Consider the following 26,903-nt stretch of genomic DNA (forward strand, 5'->3'; position numbering starts at 1 on the left):
AAAAGTACTAATGCTTCTGAATTGATTTTTACTGCCAGAATTCCTATTCTCCTAATGGCATATACCTTGTGTACATCTCTAGGGCAAATCACATTATTATGAGTAAAATACCAATAGAAAAGAAGGCAAAAAATATATGTTTGTTTCAGTGCAAAATTTCATCTATTCTGAAAAAATTCTCACAGACGATATCTAACTTGTGTATTTTTATTGGTCTGAAATGGTTTAAAAATTCATGTTTTCTATAAAACAAAGCAAAGTCTGATTAATCTTTTTCAATACAGATTTAATTAATACAGGCAAGAATGAGCATGTTCAGCTGGAATGTGGGAAAACAACTATGTTTCAAAGGATTTTTAGATGAGATTTCTTGTTATGTGTACATTCAGCATTAGAAACCCAATACAGGTGTCTGTGCACTGAGGTATATAGAAAATAGGTATATAGAAAACACATTGACAGCAAAGAAATTACAGTCAGTGAGGCAATCTACTAAATGAAACTCTTTCATCATCACTGAACTAATGGTGGTGAATACAGTCAAGTGCTGTCAGAACATCTCATATACCATATATTTATAGTAGGTATTATAATATATTTTGTATCTACTTTATCTTCCTACAGATAATATAAAGATTTCTGTAACTAAAGGTACATAATTAATTATATTTTCTGATCTCCATATTTTAGTCTTACCAAAAACAAGGGTAAGAAGGGTATTTGAAGAAATAGGGCTTGATTTCTGGATGCTTCTTTCATGCACATTTGGGGTATCTTAAAAGACAAAAGAATTATTATGCCATGGCATAACTGGCATGGCATTTGATTTCATTTCTTCATGTTGAAAGATGACATATCTTTCATTATTTGATTCTCCATTGATATTAATTAATTTTTTTCTGCTAATCTGAACTAACTGCTTAGACATAACTATATAATAATACGTAGGACTAACAGAGATGTCCTGAAAATGTCACAACTCACCAAATTTAAAACCCAAACAAAACCCTGAGAAAACGAATACTGCCTCATATCACTCTCAGTCTGAAAATTTGCATCTAGGAAACAGGTTTTCTTCACTAGAAAGTAGAGTGAATAAAAACTGAAGGATCAAAATGAAGACAATTCAGTTTTAACACTCCTTGGTGTTTATTTTGTAGGCAAGTTTACATTCAGCTATATAGTATTACAGAAAAATTTTATCTAACTGTCCAGGGCCCAAGTATATTCCATATAATTATAGAATGGTTTGGGATGGAAGAGATCTCAAAGAATCTAATTCCAACCCCCTGTCATGGGCAGAGATGTCACTCACTAGACCAGGCTGCTCAGGACACCATCCAACCTGGCCTTGAACACATTCTTCCTTACCATAATGATTTTTAAAGATATTCTATTTTCCTCGCATAAAGAATAAGAAATTAAAGGTTCCTTATTTCAGTTGCATAGTGTGGCAGTATCAGGGTGGCAATTCCACATCACTGCAATTTACCATTTCTCACCTCAACATTATCGATTAAGGGTACGTTAAAAGGTCCATCCTTACTGTACTGCAATCTCCTTTATTAAAAGGGGTATTGAGGATTTCTCTGGGACCATATAATTCAAGAGTCCTCTCTGATAAACTGTTTCATTAGGGACAGCTATTTGTTTGAAACAGATGTGAATGGTGTTCACAGAAGAAGAATGAACGAAATGGTGTCAATAAATACAACACAGTCTATGTGGGAATAAATATCCCTTTCTGTACATTCAAAACAGTGGATTCTAAATTCTGCTTCAAGAAAAGAATAAAAGACTAATTGTGGCTAGTTCTCTGAAAACACTAGCTTGCAACCCCAGCCAAAAATACCAGAATTAGAACATTGGAAATTATTAGGGGCGAAAAAACCCAAATTAACCAAAAAACAGAGAAGGAAACTTATTTTTAATGCAATAAATCTATACACTTTATCTTCACATTCAACAATGAATTTTTGATCACTATATCTCAAAAGAAACTCAAAACAAACAAAAAACCAATCCCCATAAGATCTAGGAAAGAGGCAAAAAAAAAAAAAACAACCCAAAAAAAAACTCCCAGGAAGAATATAGAGGGATTTTGAAGTCATTCCATATAAGAAGATGGTGGAATGGACCAGAGTTCATTGGCTTGAAAGAGACATAATTGAAGCATTTGATAAAAGGAGTCTTCATTCCTATTCATCGGAATAGGAATCTTTCAGTTCTAATACTACAAGAGGTTCTGACAAACAAAAACAATGGTTTGCTAAAGAGAAACATAATTTAATTGTGCAAGTCACCATCACAAGATAACACACTGCAAAAGCATGAATAACAATTCAAAAGGTCTATTGGAATCATTAATACATATTGAGCACAACCTGAGTCTGACCTCTGACACAACAAGACTCCAAGCCACTGCCTGCATGGATATGTTTATGTACTCTTTAGAAGTCTCTTCTTCCACCCAATGTGTTTGTATCTCATGCATCAAAAGCAAGACCAACCCACCCCTCTGTTTAATAAAATACCTGTTTTCTTTCTGGAAATAGGAAATGCAGTAGCCCTCATTCATCACCATTAGTAAACTGATAGGATGCCACATTAACTGAGTTCATGGTAATAGAGGTTAGATAGGTAAGGAATTGTCTGAAGGCAAGATAGCTGACAAAGTGGTGAAAACCATACATGGATGAGTTTCTCAGAGCCTGATTTTTCAGTTATGTGATTTAATATTTTCATTAGTGGTCTTGCTAGGAAAAATATAGGAGCATGCTGATGACATTTATGGATGACACAATATAAGCAGAGGTGCTCCAACAGAAGATGACTGTCAGATCATACAGGAAAGAGTGGATGACCTTGAATACTAGTGTAGTAGAAATGGGATGATGTTTTCCAATAAGGATTATATATAAACAATATTTCTGTCAGGAACTAGAAGTTTAACATCAGGAAACAACTGAGAAGAATCAATTATAACGGTTGTTTTCAAGACAAACATACACTTTGATGTAACACAGTAAAAGCTAATAAAACAGTAAAGGTTAATAAATTCTTAATCCTTTTCAGTTATACTTTCAGTTCTCTGTTTTATCCTGAAATTTCCATAGTTTGATGTATTCAGACTTTCTAATTTTAAGTTGCAAAATAACCACCTCCAATGTCATCAATAACCCAGTAACTCTTTGCTCATATAATAAGCACACCAATCTGTGAAATATTTCTTAGATTGTAACAGAATTCTGTCCCTGAAAAAAGTATTTTTCAATACTGAAAAGCTAAAGACAAGGCAGATCTTATGAATGTATAAAAATGCTGATCTTTTAAAGATAAATCTGAATGTCATATAGGAAATAATTTACCATCTGGAATACTTATGGCTTCTTATGCCATTTGCCTTGGAATGCTTTTGCTTTCATGAGGAAATCCCAAGACTTATTTTGTAACACTAATTAATTTTTCAATGTCACCACTTTCAATTGTTAATTCAATTATGACAAGTGATTTTATTCAATAAATATTAGATGCAGAAGTCTGAATGAATTACAAATCACATCACTGAGAGGCAGAAGACATAAATGTCATGGTATGTCATTTGCATGTTACTTACAAATTGTGAAAGTTCCCCCAAAACTTTTAGTGAGAACTAGGGAGGGCTCAGGTGCTACTCTCAAGAAATCTGATTTATTTCATGGAATTGGCTGTACATACTTGCTCTGTTCTTGTATTCTTACTACGCAACTTCTACAGAGAGTGGCTTTGGAAAGATATTTCTGCAAAATCAGACACCAAATTCAGCATAGCAAAACGGAACTGTCTGAACTGTCAGTCTTACACTTATGGGTTTTGGGTAATTGCATTAATTTATATTTCTTCTTATCCATTTTTGCCAAAAAATAGTTACATTGAAAAATAATCTTCTAAGCAGAATTTCAAAAGTGCATGTATTATAGAGTTTAATACTAGATTTTTATAGTGTAATCAAAACATATTTACACACACATACACAGAATTTCATGCACAGTATATAGGATGGTTTTATCTTGACTAACGTAAAAGTTTTTCGCCTTCAGTTCAACAATGTTTTAACTTCAATTCCATTTGAAAGAAAGGACTTCAGCCATGAAAATTACCAGCTGAAGTTCTGTTGATTTTTGCTACTAATATAAGAGTATGAAATGTGTCTCTGATTCAACATTCATGCTTTGTTACGTTGGTCAACAAGTTATTGAGTATTCTCAGTATGATTAATTTTTTTTTTCTCCAAGAAAGAGATAAATTTTTCTAGTAAAGTTCAACTCAGGACAGCAAAATGACATGTAGGATAGGTTTGTAATTCAGTAGTCTGAAACCTAATTAACTTATTTCCTGTAGCAGAAAGTATAGACTCAATGAAAGAAAATACTCTGGATGAATTATGAATAATTATGTTAACATGATATGCTACCAATACACAACTATAATAGATATAAAAAAAAGTTTCCGTACTCTAAGATTTGCTTCATGAAAATACTTCAGGTACACAGAATTCTTCACAGTCACTTTGAATATAATTTCATTCCATGACATAAAATAATTTTAGACCTTACATATAGACTTGATATTGTGATGCATAACTCATAAATTACTTTAAAAACAGACTGCATTCTATGGCATTCTTCAAGTAAATGCCTAAGAATGAGAAGTAAGATTAAGTTATTTTAATAGTATCTAAAGTTAAGTTGAAATTTCTTGTTTTCAATTGAAGCCTCTGAATCAGGGATTGATTCTTCACTGTTTAGTATTTTTTCATCACTAAATTCTGTGCTTTTTTGAGGAATTGCAATCAATAGCTAAGTTTTAATTTCTGAAGAAGGCCAGACACCTTTAGAACTCTCCATATTTGTACAACTTTAAAGTAACGCGGGGATATTTTCACTATCATAAATTTGTATATCATCCTATTTTGAGCAGTCTTTATAGTTTATTGATTCTTAGACTGTGTGATGATGCTTGTTTAAAATGGAACTATCCATCCAATAACATAAATTAGACAACAATTTTTCTTTTGTGTACTGCAAAAAATTCATATTTAATCTTAAATGTATTTGGAAAATCAAGGAGCAAATCACAGTCTAATCTGCTAAAGCCACACTAATGATTTGGTTTATCACATTCTGTGTAAGAAAATTAACAGAATAAAAGAATAGCCCCTCAGGAATGCTGTCAAAACACTGGACATACCTTTGTAAACTTTATCAGATCAATAAAAAATATTTCTGAAGGCAGCAGAGTGAGAAAGACTCTCTGTTAAACTTCATGCATGCAGACTGAAAGTAGCTCAGCAAAAACAGACCAAAAACCCAACTGACCAGCCAATAGAGTGATTTATATATCTCCAGGGGTAATTCCAAAGATCTAGATGAGGAGCTTCCACCTGCAATCAATTACACAGATTCTCCCAATTACATCAGGAGGTGGAAACAGTTAACTTTGTATTTAAATTAGAAGGCTGAACCTAGATCCTAAAGTCAGACAACTACCTGTGGATGATACCCTTGTATTTTGTTCATAGTATTGCCTGAAGAGTCTAGAATTATTTCATGGATATTCTGTTGATGTGAGAGACACAAGTAACTGCTCTAGGAAGGAATTAATTTGTTATGTACAGAGCAAACCTCCTTTTCACAGGACAGCTTAAGATGTTATTTTGTCTTTTTTAATAATCAGCTAATCAGCCGAAGTACAAACGCCTTACAAATACTTACAAAATACTAAACATTTTATCATTATGTTTGTATCTGACAAATGAAGAGAGAAAATACGAACAGGGAAAATCTAAGGGCAGGATTCCAGGTAGTCTTAAAGATATTCAATGAATAAAGTTTAACATCCATAGTCAGGAAAAGGAAATAAAAAGTGCCAACCAATATTCCCCCTTCCCCCTCCCCAATAAAACCTTATCAACATGCCTATTAAGACAATGAGAAAAAAACTAATTAAAGTAAATTAGCTTAATGTGCACAGGCTGGATAAAGACAGATCACTTTTAAAAATCCAAGAAGATAATGGTACCCATTTGGGATATGTTTTTGGCATTTTTCATATAAATTGGACAGTTTTAGAGGATAAATATGGTTAGCAAAGTCCTTACAGGCAATTATGTCTTTACAGTGCTGGTGGCTGACATCATAAAAGTATAATTTTAATTGCTATTAATTGTGTTAAGTCTACTTTTATTGAATACTTAATGCCATCTCTGACAGTTGTTGTAATTTATGTACTTTAATGAAACTTCTTAGTAGAAGTTTGGACTTCGAGGGTCATTTCCACGATGTTCAAAATAAGGCATTTTATCAGCTAGAGAAGTGCAGGTTATTAGGACACTGATTTTTTTGTCTTCTCAAAATTTGTTCATTTTCATTAGTCTTATATGGATGACCAGAAAACCAATTTGTGTCTCATGTTTCAAATGTCTCAGAATTTACTAAATATTATAAGAAGTTGTTACAGCACAGTTTTCCCATATGAAGCAACCTCTCTGTTTAATAAGGAAATTGAATTAAGAGAAGCTGATGAATGACTAAATGACACCAATTCACATTAATATTTTGCCTTTTGGGAATACAGAATGGGTAAAATAAAACCTTGCAATGTCTTTGGTATTCAACTAAAAAACACTTTTGACTTTAGCTGAATAAGATTGTCTGCTGGAAGAGTTTGACCCCATGATTTGTGAGCAGATAAAACAGCAGCAGAAATCCTAAATAATGAAGATTAACCAACGAAGTATTTAACAATATAATATTGTGCAATGCAGGGAAAAAAAAATTTATTGAGTTTACATGTGTGTAGTAAAATTCACGTTGCTCTACTGCCAACAGTTGTAGGTCTTCACTGCTTCTGTGATTAGCATTATTAAATTATGAGAAATTAATTTATCTCTGTCAGTGCTAGTTTCAATATTTGTAAATTAGTAATTGGCCCAGCAGCACTAATGAGACAATATATCTGTTGTGGCTCTTCTGTCTGTTAATATGCCTATTTAAATTAGAGCATCATTATATACAAAATAAATTATTGCATTGGGCAGGAATGTATCTCAAAGAATTTCCAGACTCTGGAAATCCTAGCCTGTTGTCAGCTATGTGCAAGGCTTACTTAAGAGAACAGACTACAAAATAGCATAAAAAGGGAAAATTAGACAAAATATACCTGTATTTTTTTTTTTTTACTCAGCTATCAGAGGATCTTACAATTACGGTGATGCTCACTAAAGAAACTTGTAGCAGAGGGTTTTAAGTAACTGTGGACTAAGATTTTTGTGTGCTAGTTCCTAAGAGATAGCATAGACAAATAAGGCTACTGGCTATTTACCATCACATTCACCTGGCTATCACTGAATTAAGTCACAAAGTCTTGCAATGAGGTTTTTGCAGTCCTGCAAAGGTGAGGTAACTGTCTTTTAATTTGGTCCTTTTTGCAAAATTATCTGAAATTCTTATCTGAAATTTAATTTTTAATTAAATAATTCTTATCTGAAATTTAATTTTTAAATATCTAAGGAATGGACATCCGTTGCCTTGATTAAAAAAAGCACCACCAAAACACAATAAACCAGAAAAAGTTAGAACATTGGAAAGCCAAAAATATCTAAATTTTGAGATGTTTTAAAGTGAAAACCAGATGAAATTTATATTATTTTACAATTAAAAATATATTAAAGCTCATTACAATATTGGTAAGAGATAACTTGAAGGCAATACTTTGTAGATATAACTGTTCTACATTTTCCTGACCCATGGGTCATTGCTTTATAGATGAATCTCACTATAAAATACCTGTAGCTGAGAGCTGTAATAAAATTTATAGCACAGTGGGTTCTTAGATTTCCCTGAGACCAGAATGTTTGATAATGTAAAAAATCTAGTTCTAGGAATACTCAATTTTAATGTGACTGAACAAAAAAGAGTTATTTCTGTTTTTTAGTAAGAAGTTTTCTTTCAGAGTTAATGACTCATCAAAATGCTTAATGCCAAATTTATCCAGGACACCAGTTAGTTTTACTTTTTAATCCATATCCAAACACATTTTTACCTGAGGACACAGATACCCACAGGTCACCACAGATTTCTAATTCCTGAACAGCTTTGTTAGTATTAGTTATGGCAGTTGTCTTCATACTAGTAAAATGAACATTAATGTAGGATAAGACTGTGTTTTTGCAGCACATAAGGAACAGACATTTAATAACATTTTAATTTGCTTCAAATGTTCTTATGCTATTTGAGCAGAAGCTTTATTTGAACAAAATCTTATTTCTCTTAACAATATTAACCAAATATGCTAGAAATGGAGCTGACTCTATTATTAAGCCTCTCCCCCTTCTTCCCTGCCCCCAGGAACATTTCTAAAATTTTGTCTCTTCTCTATTTCTTTTTCAACCTCTACTATATTTTCCTTTCTTTTCTCCCCTCAAACTCTCTCTTGGTAACATACCTATTAGCATATATTCCATTTAATGGCTGCACATTTATTTACTATTTATCAAGTGTTTTTGTGAACCATCTACTTCTCCATCAAGCAGTCTTTCAAATAAGAGCCTATTAGGTAATGCTCATTGAAAGTAAATGGTTATCTGAGTAATTATTTTTATATTATAAATTGTGGAAACTACAGTATTTTCCTGTAACTTATCAGAATTGAAGTCTTCATTGATTCCAAAAAGTTTTATACATTTTTTGTTGTTTGTGCTTACATCATGCGATTGGTCCAGATGATAGAATTAAAAAAAATTCTAAAAAATTGGATTTTGTGAATTATTACAGGCAGAAAATGAGACGTGAAAAGATCTGTGTTTATCAGCATCAAATTTTTATCTTGGAAAATACAAATTCAAGGACTTACAGTGCAAAGTTGCTTCTATTGCACACACTCTGAAAACTACTTTTCCATTTTAAACTATTTGAGATTTTAATTTTGATCTTTGAGTTTCTCTGTGGAACAAATGTGGGCAGAATTATGAGAATGAAATAAGATGTCTGTGAAGATGACAGATAAATTTCCTTTTGCAGTTTAAATAAATTAATTAGGTTTTGATTGACTATATGGTTTACTTTCTCTTCTCATATCTATTCACAGAAAATGCCCTCATCAAAACTATATATGCAAATATATATGCTATCCCCAGCATTTAAGAAGTCTCATAATAGGGTTTATGTTAACAGAAAGGAGAAAACTAAGAGGTGAAAGAAATATATACATACAAAAGCCTTGCAATCCAGTTTTAGAAACAGGTATTTAGAAAAAACTATTGCCAAGCTATAACATTTATTCTATTTAACTTCTCTCTGGGAATAGTCCATCTTTTATCACAAAGGATTGGAGGGAGATAAATGCAAATGATGACCTCCTAGTTCAATTAACCTCTCAATTATATTGCTAATTTAAGAATAACTTGACTGAATCAAATGGAATTATATTAAAATAGATGTAATTGGAAGGAAAATCAAATACTGTATTTGTAACTTCCACAGTAAAAACAAATACATTCACATTAAGGTTGCAAATACTGCTACTAGAAATCATAAAAGTGGAATGATCTTCCTCAGTCATGAGGTTTTGTGTATTTGATAGTCTCAATTGGAAAAAAATTCAGGTAGACAATCAGGTAACCTTTACATACATGAGAAGATAGAAGACAAGGACTAAGCAGAGCATGAGGGAAAAACTTGCTCTAAGCGACCTGACAGAATGGGAATGGCACCAAGGAACTGGTGGAAGATCAAAACAGAGTTCAGAAAAGTGGGAATGGATTACATGGAGCCCAAGACACTGTGAGGATGAAACATGAAGGGGATGAGAGTGAGGAGAGGTAGACTGACCACAAGGAGTATTTTAATGGTGGTAAAAATATACTAGTGATAAAACCATAAAACATGACAGAAAAGGAGTTAATAAAAATATGTGGGTCTGTTGATCTTGAAGGTTGGTCTGAAACACAGGAAACAGGAAAGTAAGAGGAGCTCAGGAATAACTAAGTGTATATCTGTGGTGCCTTACAGCAGTAGAGTGGGGAACTATTCCATTCTCAGCACACTTCACTGGGTTTTTGATTTCTAGGATACACAGGGTGAGACAGTGGAATGCAGAGAAAGGTTCCTTATATAGAGATATTCACTGCAATACAGCTTTGTCTTTATTTTTCAGATGGAGAAGGAAATAGAGAAGATTTTCAGGAAGATATCTTGATCCCAGGAGATGCTGATCAATAGACAAGGAGAGGTATGTTGGAAACAAACCACCTAAAAACACTCAAATGTGTAACTTAAAGTATAATTGCTCCCTTTATACCCTACTCTACCCTCCTTTTTTAATTTCAATGTTAATCCTTCAATTGCCAAGGAAGGTTTGACTTTTATTTGAACTGAGATTGCTACATTAAAGTACTCATGCTCTTTTGCAGACAGAGCAGTTACAGCTGCATGGTGCAAAATGAGGTCCCACTTCCTTCCCTGTGTCCTGCAGTTCCCTCCCACTGACCTCCCAGGCCCCAGACCTGTGGGGCTCCCAGGTCCACCTGCACATCAACACAAGGTGTAAAGAACAGCACCTAGGACATGCTGCAGATTTTGCTCATGGTGCAGTGAGAGGGACGGACAGGGAGCAGCGCTGCTGGCTCCCCCTTCTTGACACCTCTGGGGTGGTGTTAGATTATATTGCCAGTGTGAAGGGAATATGAGTCACTGAGAAAAATCCTAAGGTGTGCTGATCAGCAGTCATTCAGTAAGTAAGCCCAAATCTTGATAAATCTGAAAAGAGGTGATTTTACTTTTTTTTTTTATTATTATTTTTAACTAAACAGTCACTAGGTTACTCAGTCTCCACATGACAAAATAATCAAAGAAGACATTATTCAATATTGGGCAGTAAAAATAAAGATTAGAGAAACATTGAAACCCATTGTGTTTCCTCTTTCTTCTGTTTAAAATCTCTAGGAAACAGAAAAATCTCAGCTTTGTTCTTTGACCATTTTTGAAAAGCCTGTCAAAGAATAGAGCTGAATCTTCAAAAATATTAAGATAAACATCCATAATAATGGTAACAAGAGCATGCTGTCATGTATCTTCTGTGAAGCATAAAAGTTTAGTACATTATTTAAATGCTTGTTTATTGCTTTAGAGATGTCATTTCTTGATTTTGCAATATTCAAAGCATTCCAATTGTTATATTTTTTTTATTTTCACAGTTTTTCTCCCATAATCTTTTTATTTTCAAGACTTGTAAATGCAATTACTAGTTGCCATATTTACATGGCAAATTGCTGCTAACAGAGGGATTACTAGGAAGAGAAAAAGAGGCAGTGTTTGTGCTTCTAGGACTGACACCTATAACTAAAGCTGTCCACAGGGTAGAAATGTGCCTTCCAAAGTGCCTAAACTGCCAGAAAGGTTTGGAGCAGAATGAGGAGGGTCACATGCCAAAGGACAAAACCCCCAGCTGGTGCCTGTTACTTGGTAGCCCTGATCCAAGCAAGGCAGTTCTGTTTCTCCCACGTTCGGCAGCTGCCTGGGGACTGCCCCACCCTGCTCATACTCAGAAACCTGATAGATACACAGCTGTTGCCATCAAAAGTAAAATTCATCCTGGGCTGGGTGCCAGCCTAAGGACTACTGCATTACTAAAGACCCGCTGAAACCTTCAAAGGCTTGAGCAACACTTAAGACCTTGTAGCATTTGGCTGAGGCTAACTCAGGCTAAGAGTGCAGCACTGGAACCAAATTATTTCTTCTAAAACTAGCAAATGTCAGCCAGGAAAGATTTTAAGATGGTTTTATTTAATCAATTTATATATTTCAGGGTAAATAATTGCTTTTACTTTTATTGATAATAAAAGACCTTTCAAAGTTTTCATTTCAGTGTCATAAACATACAATACAGTGTCAGTGTACTTGTTTGATTTCTGGATTGCTAGCAGACAACAATAGAGTATTTGGAAGTTCACCTATTTTCCATCCAAAAATGGAAAAATCCATAAGAGCTTAGATGTGTGTATGTATGAAGAGAGAATGGTTGGAAAACAGTGGGACAGAAAAAATCCATATTCCCATCTTGAAGTGATAATTTATATACTGTATATGCTAGATCAGCCTTTTATGCTATAATTATTACCAGAAAATCTGGTTGAAGTCAAGTAGCATGCTCTGCTAACAGGCAACCATACAGAACAGCTGTGTCCTGCCAGCAAATTTTTTAACATCTTACACATTCTGTGTTTCAGTTTTCTGGCTTTCTAAATGGGAGAAGCAGTGCCAATGCACCCTCAAAAAAGAGTTTGCTACGTACAGACAGAGAGCCATCTGCAGACTGAGTATTGCTGGGCACCTGGTCAGTAAGAGATATATGGCTCTTCAAAACTCCCATGTTCCATGAAACCAAAATTCCATTCAGAATATTCTTAGAAGAATAGGGTTAATACAGATAAATGTCAGTCAGGTGGCAGCCTGCTGTCTGGTTCAGACAAAATTCTGTTTTGACATTGCACCAAGGTGTAAGAGTGGAATTATGCTGAATGATTCAGGCAAGTCCAATAAATTGAATCAAAGACAAACGATATTTAGTCTGTTTTTAAATGAGATCTGGCAGTTAAGAACTTAAATGCTATTGTTTTCCAGGAGTTTTTTATATGATGCTATTATCCTACTCCTAGTTACTATGACCTACCATTTCAGTTTTATGATATATATTTTCTTTTATTAATTAAAAGCATTGGCTTCTCTAAAAAACACAGTGTGGAAGAATTTACATTTCTCCTTTTCCTCATATTTCTTTCTTCTATATTAGAAGTGTGCCTATTTTTTTGATTTATTATGTGCTCATAAATCAATACATTTGTGCAGTAATAAAAATAACTTATTGTAATGGTAACAGCTCCAAAGGACTCCTGACTATGACTGGCATTGTATTTAATTCAGATCTATGTTCCATTCCCCAACTAATGGCACACTGTGGGTTATAAAGTGATTAAAATCATTGTCAAACTGGCCTCCTGGAAAGAGGGAGTCCTTTTTCTGCAGTTGGTAGATCTGCAGGATCTATATTTGATTTTTAGAGTTGGAAAGCAAAAAAAGTTAGTGTAGGAATAATAAGCCAGGAAATGATGGAAAAATGGCTTTTTCATTTCCTCCAATCCCTCTAAACAACAAAACAAAAGAAGTAAACAAAAACAAAGAAGGAGTCAGTATTGCGGTTTTTTGAAGGTTAATGGAAATACAAAGAGATTTGCCTGCAACTACACAGGAAAACATTAGAAGAGGTAGGAGTATAACTGATCTTCTGAGTCAAGTCTCTAGTGTCTTTATTACTGTATTTCTAGCTTTGGTTCCTTAAGGGTCATTGGATTGCTTTCTTATTTTTTAAAATTTATGTTTACTCTTTTCAGTATTGCTGAAATTTCTCTTTATAATATTCCCGAGAGATATGCAGACAATACATAGTACTATTTTTTTGAACTTCAGCACTTTTATGCCGCTTCACAAACATCATATTCCTTGGATAATGAAGGGAAATGATTAGGAATACTGGACAGATCTATTAATGGAAGGTTCAAAAAAAGATGATGAAGTTGATTACCCTTTGTCATAGTTTTTTTCTAAGGCTGAAAAATGTCTAAAGAAATGACAGTTTGGAATCCCAGCAGCTGATTCTCAAGTTTGCTATGCTGGTGCATAAAAGAACTGCCATATAGCAATGCTTGTTAATTCTAGACAGTGTTACTGTGCATCAGAAAGCTCTAAAACTCCAGAGACACTTTTCAGAGAAACTATGCAAGTTGTGGTGAAAGAGAAAGAGAAAGGCTTGCTGTCTGTTATGGCTTTCTGGCTTTTACTGTTCTAAAGGAAAGATCTAAACATCTGTGGTCAATTAGAGGAAAAAACTGTTTCTGAGAGAAACAATACACATGGGTCCTGCAATACAGCCAACTGTATATCTTTGGGTTCTGTGTGTTGATGTATCAGTATATATTGAGTTTAACAAGCAATTCAAAGATAAGAACTGCAATGACCTATTGTATGTTTATATTTCAGCACCAGAGTTCATCTCTTTTCTCCCTGCAAATCTGGATCAAGATATAACTTTAAGCCATCAAATTTCATTTTATCCACCTGTAATGTCAGCTTTTTTCCTGCAGAAAAATGTTATATATACACTCAACAGTCATGGTAAAAAGAAAACAAAACTCCTGGATACCACCTTAAAACATAAGCTCCCTAAGCCTTCAGTTTGAATCTGATATATCTGTTTAACATCAAGCAGTTTTTAACACTATCCTTGGGACTCCCCACTTCCCCTCACAGCTTTCTCTGTGACTCATGAAATACCTTGTATCTGCTCATATAGTGAATCTCTTGAAGTTCAGATGTCTAAGCAACTCTTCTAATAGACACTCTTTCTAATAACAGAAAAATAAATCTGTTAAAATTACAGGTATTTCTTAAGGACTGTTCAATTATAGCCACCTGTTTTATGAACCCTTAGCAAAACAAATTCTGGAAAAAAGGACATTTGACCTCCCTTTCCAATGAGTAACAAACAGTGCATATTCTTAGGGAAATGGTGTGCATTTTAGAAAAAAAACCAAATTAAATTTCTGCAATGATTTTTTAAAATACAACAGAATTTAACACCGGGGTTTTTTACTAAATAGGTCTCTGCTGATCCCCAGCTCTTGAGTCATGCTTCAAGAAACCTGCACAAATGAATTGAGCTAAATTATTTTCTTAATTTTTTACCTATTCTTCTATTTGCCACATTCAAATGAGGCAGCGCTCGTGTAAGAGCAGGAATAATCACAAGTGAAAGAAAGTATCCAGGAATTTACCCTAGGCTCAAGTTGGTCTGGATTCAGTTTCAGCTTTTGATAAGATTTCCTTGTGACCACTCCTAAATGTTAACAGCTAGGCATCTCAGATTATCAATTATAAGTGACACACGAGCAGGTCTATGGAAAATAATCATGCCATTCTTATAGCCTTGTTAGCTTAACATCGTTCCCAGGGAAGCATGTGCTGAAAAAAAGATGTGTCATGCATATGTATTCTGCAAGGGCTCTTGACTTCCAGCAGTGTTTCATATTCCCTTTTCTTGCTGTAATTTCTCTAAATTAGTAGAGAGAGTAATACTACCTGATTTAGGACAACACCCATCAGTGCAGAACCTGAACACACTGAAGCACTGCTGCATAGAAGATTCCAAGATTACTCAGGCCTTGAAACCGCTCCTGGCCCTTATGTCACCATGAGTACACATTGGAAAACGGGACGAGAGAGGTAATGTGCGCTTTATAAAATTTTGTTGTGCTCTATAAGTTGTGCTTGTTAATTTTCATGTTTTCCTGCTGAATGTTCTTCCTGTATCTATGTTTATTCTGTGGCCTATAGCTAATGCTTGTTTTCTAGCTGAAAGCCAGCTAAACCTCTGCTGGTACTTGTCATATGTTAACAGCGTTCAACAGTGCATAGAGCATCTGAACTACTTCATGTAGATAAGGGGGGAAATATGCATCTGCATTCATATTCCATCTCAAATTCTCTGCCTAGATTTCAATAGTAAAAAAACTTGGAGAAAAGAGAAGGAATGAAATTGTTCTTCATAGACACATTAGTCACAAAAGAGAAAACAGCAACAAGCAATTTTCTCAGACTGAAATAGGTGTCAAAGAATTTTAGATAGAGTCATCAGGTCCAAAACCAGAAGAAGAACCCTTCCAAGCAGAAGAAGGGATGAGACTCAGAACTAAATGTAGACCATGGTTGACTAGCTGAAAAAATAGGGATAGCAAAATCAGCCTTCAACTTCAAACTGGATCCTCTCAAAGTTCCTGGCATGGGTAACTAAAATAGTAGCTTGTGACCTGAAATCCTAGAGCCCCACTCAGTACAAGCCTTACTGCTATGAAACTTCATGATGACGTAGTTTTACATTTTCCTTACAAATGCTGTTCTTGTAATGCCTCTGCTTCCTAACGACATGATTTATCAAATCTTAGTTCCATTAACTTGTATTTTTTTCCCCTGCTGAATCCTTAACAATTTCCTAAAGACGATTCAAGACAAATGGGAACTTTGCTTCACCATATTTCCTCATATAGTTTCTGTTGTTCCTTTATTATTTAAAAATAGTTACTGCAGCATAAACTAATTTTGCAGTTAAGGTTACTGGACTTAATTCTCTTTTGTGCTGCACACCGCTTAATTACATCTGGGTAAATAAACACAAAAGACTAGCAACTCTAATAGTCACTTGTACTGTTTTCAGCATTTTATGCATCTCTATTCTGATTCAAATGGCAGAACATGAGGTAGCTAGGAACTGGTTCTGTTGAACAAGTTGGTTCTCCACTCCTTGGAAAAGGTTTTCCACAAGAATCTTAGTGGAGTGTCTATTTGTCTATTCACCTTCGCTTCCACTATGCTCACAAATGAACAAACCACAAAGAAGCTATTATCTAATCAGCCAAAAATATTGCATATGCCACTGAGAGAAAGCTAAACTTTCACTCATATTGATATTGAAGAGACTGCTATTTCTAAAACTAATGCATATGCATTGTGGATAATATTAGTGCTTTAAATTTGATTTTTAAAAAACATTTACTAGAAGTTATTGTTTTTATGTAAGTCTTAAAATAGTATAAAAAAAGAATAACTAGTCACAGAAAGAGACAGAGCCAAAAAAATTGAAATAATCTATTGTATTTTTACCATATTATGGCAAAACAATTCTGTAACTAGAAAAATGAGTTTAAAAATGACATCATTAAAAATAAGATGAACACATGGTAAACATACTGTGATAAACAGGTTCTGTTGGTTGCAGAGTCCATCAGAAGGAGGTTTGGAAAAATAAGCAGAAAGTTGTCTGATTGTAAGTTAACTCTTCATAAAAAAGAATGATCACAAAAACATAAAAAGGCAATTCAGATAATTTTATACAGATCACCCCTGAAGTATTTGGATTTTCAGTGTTTCATTGCTTCACACTCAGTATTCTTCCTCTGGCCTGTGCCATAGGAAGGTGCCTGGAATTAGAGGGCTGACATCTGAATGACAGATAAGATATGCTTGGCAAAAAGTCAGCACTGCACAGTTCAAGATCAGCAGTCGTACTTTTTGTGGGCTCAGCTCTGTGCTTTGAAATTATTTTGAAATAGATAATTCTTCTTTCAAGATAAAAGAAAAGGCAATATGAAGTAATGTACAACCACATATTACAGATAGACTCACTTCAGCATAAACTTTATGGCAATGTTGCAAAAAACAAATTCTTATTCTTAATCCCTCTGAAATTTGGAGAAAAAGTCCTTGGGATTGTGCCAGATCCTTGCAAACCTTCATGGACACCAATCAGTAATAACACTACTTACAGTTACCAAAATAGGCAATGTACATTGCAGGAATAAAACCAACTACTGATATTCTGATCAAAAGCATTAGCTTTGATTCTTGATTTAAAAACAAAAAACAGTGATAGAAATACGAATTCTGTAACTTCAGATATTGTTAAAAAGCCATTATTCTAATGTTTCACTAGACATAGGTAGAAAATCATCCCAAAAATAAAGAAACTTGGAAGAAAACAGATTTTTTAGACATCATCTCTGTAGTTCTCACTCTATGTAGAGGGAACAGGTGCCATTATGTCCTGCTATACATATTAACAGGAAAGCAAAGGAAAAAGAAAATCAAGTAAGAATATAAGTCTTCCTAAAATTATTAGTATCATACAAAGAGAATGGAAAAAAATAATTCAGTGTTTTTAAATCCAAGATCCTCTCTCTCCTCTCTTGATGATAAAATAAGGCAGTGGCAAAGGGAACATTATAGCAAATAGTTGTTACTATACTAAACTATTCTCTACACACATTAATGTTTATTGTTTTTAATGATTATTAATGACATCATAAATAGAGATGAAAATAATCCTAATATACATTTAGCTCTTCTTATTGAAAGAGAACAAATTATTCTCTCTATGAATAGGTATATAACAGGTATATATGTCTCTAAAACACTTACAATATGCCGGATAATCCAAATATTAAAAAAACATGTTTTAAATGTAACTCAGTGTTCTATCTCCACAATTGAAAGCATGCAACATATCAACAGAATTTTCTTAAAGGTATTAAATTTTAAATTTTATTCTACTTGCAAGTCAGCCTTAAATTTGGAGGGAGAGTTCAGAACCTTTATACACCAAAATGAAGCATACAGGTCTTTGCCCAGAAATCAGTAATGCCAAACAGTATAATCCTATTTCATTGCTGAAGAAGAAAGTTTATATTCTGTTGTATTTCTTAAGATCCAGCACACCATAATAGGATATGTTTGAAGTAATCTATAACAAGAACAATCATCATACTAGATACAAAAATACCTCCCATTCAAACTTGTAATGAACTTTCATTAGATACAAGACCTGTGTCTTGCTTACAACTGGAAATAATGTGTGGTCAGAAATAGCAATAAGAGTTATTCTGTTCTTAAAGAAAACACACTGTTGATCCAATTATTTTGAAATAGTGAGCAGCTACAGATAATTGCTTATGTGTACATAGCTACAGCTTGGTGCTCTGTCATGACTTCCTCCTGGTGAGACCTTTGTATCCCCCTTTGGCTGAATTACTCTGTTGGAATGATATTCACAGAAAAGGTGTTATAACTAACAAGAAACTTGAAGACTTTTCACAGAACTGGAAACAACAGGTGGTATTCTGCAGAACCATCTTCAGTAGAAAAAGAAATTGGAGTATAACACACCAGTGGGAAAAAAAGTCTAATAATCCAAAAGTTATCAACAGATGTTCTCAGATTCTTATAAAATCTGCCCCTGAACAATATTCACATAGAAGAATGGAAGCTGGTGTCTTCTCTTAAAGTAAAAAAATTACAGATGTTGAGAAACTTCCTTACTGCTTGAGCAAACATCAGCCCTCCTCACTTAGACATAACAATTTCCCGTAACTGTGCCAAATCTGCAGCAATATACATACTGCTTTATAACACTAAGTTGAGATCATGACAATCAGTTCACTTGCAACTCGACTTGGATTGAAAGTATATAGACAGAAAACAGTTGGCAGTCATAAAATGTACTATATTGCTTTGGAACCTGCTCTGTTCTCTCTTACTCTTGACCTGCAGATCACACGTTTTGAGAATCTGGTTGATTTTGGAAACCTATTCTACTGTTAGACAAATCATTAAATTACTGTAAAGACACCAAAGACTGCTCAGAAGTGGATAGGTCATTTCAATCAAATTGTTCTACTTACTGCAAAACATTCCCCCCTCGTACTGCTATTAAATATACACAAAACAAAGAGGAATGAAAAGCATATACTTCCATTCATAAGATGCTATCAAGTATACAGCAAACTATAGCTACAGGCTTTCCTGTGCATATTTAGAAATGTGGTATTTCCCCAACATAGAGCAAAGAATCAACCCTTAGCATAAATGCTAAAGTAACTGATGCTCTTCTGAGAACTCAAAGATGTAGACACTGAAAATATACCTTCCAGATGTATAGATATTTCTATCTATATAGCTTTTAATGGCATCAGAATAGTCATAGCTAAGAAATAGTCTAAAACTGCCAAAACTGTCAATGACAGCTGTCATGGGATATTTGACATCTTTGTTGAGTTTGATTGTCCAAATCTATCAGATCAAAAGATGTTTTGTTTTATTTTTTTCCAAAAGTTGTGCAAGGAGGCATAATTTTTATTCTAATTGAATCTCCTGAGATGGTTCTTTGGAAGGGAACAAAATAAGAATTTAGAAAAAAGTTCAAGTTACTTCTGCTCTCCAGTGTCCACCCCTGACACAGTTTCAGTGTAATTATTCTTAAATAAGGGCAGTTGCCAAGAGAAAGATGTGAGCAGAACAAGAATGAAAAAAAAAATCTCAAATGATCCACTTACTCTCAGAGCTTCCACGAAGCCAGTTTCCTCAGAGGGTGATTAACTTCAGTGTAGCAGAAGCTGAGACAGTAGGCTATTTTCAGTGGTGTCACTACATTCCTCAGTGACTTTTTTGGAAGCTTAAGCAGTCAAGATTGGTCTGTAAATGACCACACTAAGACATGCAGTTCTGCAACAAACCCACAGACTTCCTAGGAGCAAAAAATGTTACCACCTTTCCATGGAGTGGAATGATATGTTCAGAGTGAATGACCTGTTTAGCTTTCTTCAGCTGGAATCACATGCTATCACCCTGCTGCCTGCTCCTTAGTGCCTAACTCATCTGGAGATTCCTGACTGAGGTGCCTGGAGCTGTGAATGTTCTCCAACACACTGGTTAAGCACTAAGTCCAGAACTGGAGCATAACCAATAGCTCTAAATATGGTATATAATAGGTACCTATATAGGATAATATAATAGCATAGTATATATTCACTAGATACTATATATATAATATATACGTACTATACAATAGTATAGTATAATAGCTAGCTATATAGTATATATAATAGCTGTAACTCTAAAAAAAGTACAGACAGGACTGGTCAGTCAGAGGTAACTTAATAATAGTAACAACAAATCATAGTGATAGTCATGACAATGTGAGAATGAAGAAATGAAGAATAAGCTTACAGTGTTTTCTCAGAGAAAGAGTTAATTAGATTTGCTGTTCTAAAAATTACAGCAGAACATAACGACATCAGGAAAATGTGATTGTAGCTCACCCACCAGGACTTGCCTTAGTGGTTGAATTTCTCAGCAGGCTTGTGACACTGGGCAATCAGCATCTTAATGATGCAAGGCCCCAGTGCTTTCACCAAACTATCTTATCATCACAATAAAGACACCTGTCCTCAGTCTTCTAGGGAAGAAAGGAGGAGAGGCAAAAAATAATGGCTCCAACCAACTTTTTTCTTCTCTCTTGTGCCTCAATGGCTGTTGTTTATCCTGTCAATGAAAAGGCTTCCTGTCTCATGCCTAATAATTGTGTGTTCAATAATAAAGTGCATTACCTTGCTCTCCTCTAGTGTTACTGATTTACATTTTTTGCAGGCTTTTGTTGACCTTAACAATGTAAGTATTGCAGAAACACATGAAATAATTACAAATTTTCTGCTTCTTTTGTATTACTGTCAATGACATGGCTGTTCATTTCTTCATATCCCAAATATTTAGAATTCATCTTTGCAGGTAGCATGAAAGGGTTCACTACCTCATCTGTGGAGGGTGGCAGGAAAAAAGTTTCTTTCTTTAGCAGCTGACATTTCTCCTCATTATTTTACTTCTGCTTCTCAAACATTTCTAGTTACACTGACTGTGTTGCCTGACTTAGTTTCTTTGCACCTTTAAGCTTCCCATCTTCAAAGACTTCAGGTTTCCTGGAAATGGGCCTGTACCCCTCAGGATATCCAGTAGGGCTGAGGAGGACCACCAAAGTACAGCATATATATGAGGGTGCACTAGAAACATAAAAGACACAAACCATCCTCTACTGTCATTCACAGATTTCTTCATTAATTCTCCTTCTAAAAGGGGAAGGCTATATCCTGCTTGTGGAAGGGAGAAAGTGAAAAGCAAGAATATCTGCATCTGGCAAGAGACAGAACAAACTTTCTTTCAGAAAAACAGATGCTTAAAACAAGCAGTGGTGGGATAATACTTCAGCCTGCCATCACAGTATCTCTAGAACTGAAAGGAAACTGTAGCATCTGACTCCAGAATTACTTGGGGATGCTGTGTCCCCCTCAGCTCAGATAACTTGGCCTGTGTTCTGAATTGTTTAATGGCTGACACATTCTTTGGACTGTGACACCAATTTCACCCCAAGTGCTCTCCCACATTATTTCCCCCTTGAGACCATGATTCCTACCTTACACAGTGAACACTGAGGTGTACTGGGCAAAGACCTAATTCTGCATTTTTTATAGCTTTCACAATCCTTTTAAGCCTGAAAACAGTATAATAAGTCAAAGCAGTATAATAAGATAAATAAATACCTTTTATATATATGGCCATTATAAGACTGCAAATTCAATTTTGTCACACAATATGAATGAAATTGCTCTTTATATCAACCTTCTAATCAAACTTATTGTGAAATACTTGTACTTGACTCAAAGATTCCCACACTGGGAGACAAATGTAAAAAACTTATTGGAAATGCAAAGTAAACTCAAAATTTCAAAATCCACTTTAATGAAACATTCATAATCAATTTTTATAAATTAAAATATATGGCAAGAAGCTAAGACATTAAAAATAATGTCATCTCTAGTTATTTACCTTTGAACGAATTAATTTTCACTTACAATAAATTCCCTTGGAGTGACCAAACCCAATATTGCTGCCCACATTAGCTAGGTAGATCTGGAACAATCTCAAGACCAGGAAGTCATGATATGATGTGTGACAGAATTTCACTGAAAAATGACCTGTTTCCCATTTTGTGTTTCCTCCACAATAATGAAAACCGGCTTCCTTTTTAATGATATGTGCAACTTATAGTTGTACATCATGTAGAAAAATGCAGTAGATCTGCAAAACTGCAATGGCTTTTTTCCAGTATTTTCCAATGAATAATGTTAATTTTTTACTTTCCTTGAAAATATTAAGCATAAGTGAAAAAAACCCTCATAATTAAATATAAATTTAATATAATCCTTTCCCAAACCAAGACACTTAATAAGAAATAACAAATAATCCCCAACCAAATCAACACAATCTTATTGCAAGTTAGAATTTCATTTGGGATCTGAATCCATGAAGGACAGAATAAAGAGGAAAGATTAACACATGAAGTTGTAACAAGTTTCATCTATCGCTTTTCATCAAAAAACATCAAAAGGACCAATGGATTTAGTGACTTTAGGGAGTCCAGTTTTTCCAGAGTAATGTTTCATGGCAACACAGTACTAAGAAGTGCATGTGCTTGAATCATTTGGATGTTAGAAGCAGTTGATCACCATCTTAATTTACAGTATTTCATGCTAATTATAAGAGTCACAAAGTGTTTCACCAAAGCCAGGTGAAATATTAGGAAATTTAACTCATTGCATTGACATTTTTTGGCCTTTCTGAACAAAAAAGAAAAAAAAAGTTTTATTAAGCATTTGATACTCACAGAGACACAGAAAAATTATGCTTTTCTTTGTTTGTTTTGTTCCTATATGTCACATGTATTAAAAATGAAAGACACAGACATCAGGGTCTGACCACAATTAATTCTGCAATTTTTGATCTAGCATCTTGCTGAAGCAGCTTTTTAAGGCAAAAGAATGCACTATTTTTGCTAAGGACAAAAATAGCAGCAGTATTAGCTTGGGTCCAGTTCATACTGCTGGTAAGCCCAGACCCTTTTTATTCCAAATCTTTTATATACAACAATATGCAGATTTTGTGCAATATGATGAAGAACGCAAAGAAAGAACTCCTAAAAAGGGCATAATCTTTTCTACAATATAAACATTTTCAAGTGAGCACGTGCCTGACTTTGCAGACAGCAGTGTGTTATCTATATAGGATGTATGTGCTTTTACAGTGTAAACAGAAGAAAGAATGAAGATCTACTATGAAATCTGTGAGTAAATATAATATATTACATGCCTTGCTAAAGTAACAGTAATATAAATAAATGCAATGTACATATTTGCTTTCTACATAATTCCACAACTTGGGGAAGTCTTGGGAGACTTGTCTGGCCTTGCAACAACCTTGTTTACAGGCAGAGATGAAGCATTAGCCCATGTTTGTATACACTGCCTGTCCCACAGAACTCCTTCAGAGAACTGAAGCCACTGCCATGAGTGCCAGACCAGAGCTCTTTCCCTCAGAAAACTGATGCTCCTTTACAGCCTCCCTAAGGCTGGATGAAGAAGAACAAAATCACATTGTTAATCTAGGCAATCACCTGGGCTTTCATGAGCTAACTGGCGTTTGCATTGGTGATGTCACAGGGAAAATTTCGAATTGCATATTAAAAAATGGATAAAGTTTGCCTCTCCTACCTGTCTCACCGTCCATCCTACGGATTTATTATATTTCTCTAGCAGAGCCTGCAAGGATCAGCAGGAGAATGTATTAGTTTGAGGATGTAGAAATTATAGAGTTGCAGCTGGCTTGATGGCAACTGAAGTTAAAAACATTTCAGGAACAGCCTCCCCAGTAGGAAATCATCCACAAGGATGTGTTTTTTGTGAGACAAAGTAGGAATTAAAAAAAACCTTTGGTGCTTCCCCCAACCCTGACCTTTCCAAAACCAGCAGCTGGATAGGATTTCCACTTCACCTCACACATAAACAACAGGCTGATAGCATGGGTTCACAGGTAGTGTCTTGGATCAGGGGAGAGTGGCATGGAATTTTTAAGCACCAAGTTTGTGCCACTCATTTAAACAATGAATGATGTATGAAAACATCTAAGCCCTGACTGCCACAAAAGCTGCTTTCTGTGCACTGCAGTAGTAAAACAAGTAGAGAATTGCTCACATTTGTTAATCCACCAGACGTGGGAGTACATAACCTACAACAAATATTTAATATTCTTCATTTACCATTCTAGTCAATGTGGGGAAGATTAATAAAATCAAAAAGTCTTATTTGATTTGGATTTGAAAACACAAATTATTTAAGTCTTAGAAGTGAGATGTGTAATAACAAAAACCTAAATACCACATTTCTAATTACATTCTTACCACAAGTTTTGTTTTGCTCTTCCAAAAACTGTGAGCATAGCAGCATAAAGGTGCACTTCTAAGGAGAGTTATATCCCATGGATGAAACCATGCTGGAGCAGGCTGATGGGCCCCAAAGGTCTGCAGGTCATGTGCCAATTAATGGCAGAGCAGGTGAAAGGAATAAAAAACAAAGAGCAGCAAAAGGAAAGAGCTGCTGCAGACCAGTCTCCAGGACCACCTGCCCCAACACTGAAGGCTCCAAATGCAACAAGTGACATCAGACACAGGAGATGAGGATGGGGGGAGAGGTATGTGGATGAAGGTGAAGAGTTTGCTCCAACATTTTGTCTTCTCTCTTTCTCACAACTGGCATCAGTGATTAAAAGCTTATGTTAATTGGAAATAAATCAAGTGAATTTCCCTGACTCAAGATTGTACCTGTGATAAATGCCCACGATAAGAACATAAAATTAATTCTGAGCGTGCAATAGAAGATTGAGAATCGTACATTTCTTTAACTTTCCACTGTTTTAAGATCATACAAAATTAAATTTGGTACAATATTCATCTGTCTGTAAGAAATTAAATGATTCAGAAAAACAGCCACAGTTGGTTAGATGATGGAGATCTGTAAGATTAAAAATACTTTTGTTTTATTCAAATTTATGGTTAGAGATTAAAGAACATTGTGCTTCCACACCTGCCATGCTGATATTTGTGAAATGGATGACTCAATTTTAATATTTGAAGTAAATACTTGTAATTAAGTTTATAATAAATTATATATTCTATTTTAAAAAAATCCTCAGTGAAGCGGATTAGCCTACGTGTTAACCTCCATTGAGTCATCTATAATGTCTTTAGTAAAGCTGAAGTAAATGTCACTGTGTAGAAATAACATTATTTTGTCTACTGTTTAAACCTGGCCTGCCTGTGAGATACATTCAGTGTCTGAGCACTTAATGGGCTTTGGATGAATAAGACAGACCAGGGCACGTGACCAAATGTCTATGGTCGATCATACTATATGGCCAAATGTCCCAAGTAGGCATTCAGGAGCTGGAACAGTGGGGCTTTAGTGGATACTCTGATACAAAGATATGGCTAATATCCTGAAGTCTTCAAGTGCAGGAGTTAAGGAAGCAAAATGGTAATTCGAGATGAGAGATTGCAGACAGGAGATAGCCAGAGGGTGTTCACACTCACCAAGGCGTCAAATTATCCGTCTTGGTAAAGAATTTATCATTAGAGAATAAGAACAGAAAGATACAGGCCTGGGGACCTCTCCATCTTCAGCCTTTCAGGAAGCCTGCATCCATTGCTTACCTTTAGATAACACAGGAATCAATATAGGACTATATTAAGAGATGGAATAAGATAACACATGTTATTGCCTTAGCAATTACAAGGGCCAACAATTGGGCTGAATCATGCAGCTTACCCTAATTACAGTAGAGGAAAAAAGGTGACCACGGAACATTAGTGATGAAAAAACTATCAGAAAAAAGCCTGTATATTAAAATAAAAAAACAAAAAGGCAGCTATTGCAAACTAGCCAAAAGAGGAATTTGATTTCTGGCTTGGAAAACTTTATATTGTCTTTTGGATTTATTTATTTATTACCTTGAGATAATTTAATTTAAAAATGGCTTGGAAAAATTTATACTAGTGATAAGGTTTCAGAACTGACACTGTGTTCATCTGGCACTTAAATTTGGATCATTCAATGTCCTTCTTTGGAACTTTCTTACTTTAGTTAAACAAGACATTCCCTTTATGGCTTCATTTCCTGTTAGCAATCTTGGCAGTAAATATTCAGTTTTAAACATGAACACCTATTCCACCTTCTGTTTTTTGCTTTTATTATTATGCCCTTAATCCCAAAATGCAGACTAACAGATGAATCTTCCATATTCAGTCTGGATCACTTTGATCTTTATTTGTGCATCACGTTGTATGTTTAAGTAAAAATATATCTTTTAAAAAACAGTTACTGGGACATTCTACTTCCCTTGATTTTTCTGGATTCCCAGATGCCATCATAGAGGCCAAAAAGGGACTTAAAACATAGAATATTTCATGGTTCTTAAGACAGTGTCTACTAATGCAAATGAGATGTAATGGTCTTTGATAGTTTAGAGGTATTAGTAAACCAGGTGGTAAAATGAACAGAAGGACAATGTGTTATGGTGTCATTAAAAAAAATTCTGGCTGCACTT

At 34.7% G+C, this 26,903-nt stretch overlaps 1 protein-coding gene across 17 annotated transcripts in view; it reads right to left on the bottom strand.

Annotated features, from left to right (window-relative positions):
• TENM3 (teneurin transmembrane protein 3) overlaps positions 1-26,903 on the bottom strand; it is a 1,290,863-nt gene that overhangs the window by 463,325 nt on the left and 800,635 nt on the right. The window contains exon 1 of one of the 17 annotated variants that reach the window (XM_054295907.1): positions 24,017-24,031. The exons of the other annotated variants lie outside the window; for them this stretch is intronic. The gene's annotated coding sequence lies outside the window, so the exon portion shown is untranslated. Of the gene's footprint in view, positions 1-24,016; positions 24,032-26,903 lie in introns of those variants that run through there. 17 annotated transcript variants of the gene reach the window in all.

This window comes from Melozone crissalis, unplaced genomic scaffold, assembly GCF_028551555.1.
Source record: "Melozone crissalis strain CALT ecotype California unplaced genomic scaffold, PUWL_Pcris_2 ptg000006l_1, whole genome shotgun sequence".
Classification (NCBI taxonomy): domain Eukaryota; kingdom Metazoa; phylum Chordata; class Aves; order Passeriformes; family Passerellidae; genus Melozone; species Melozone crissalis.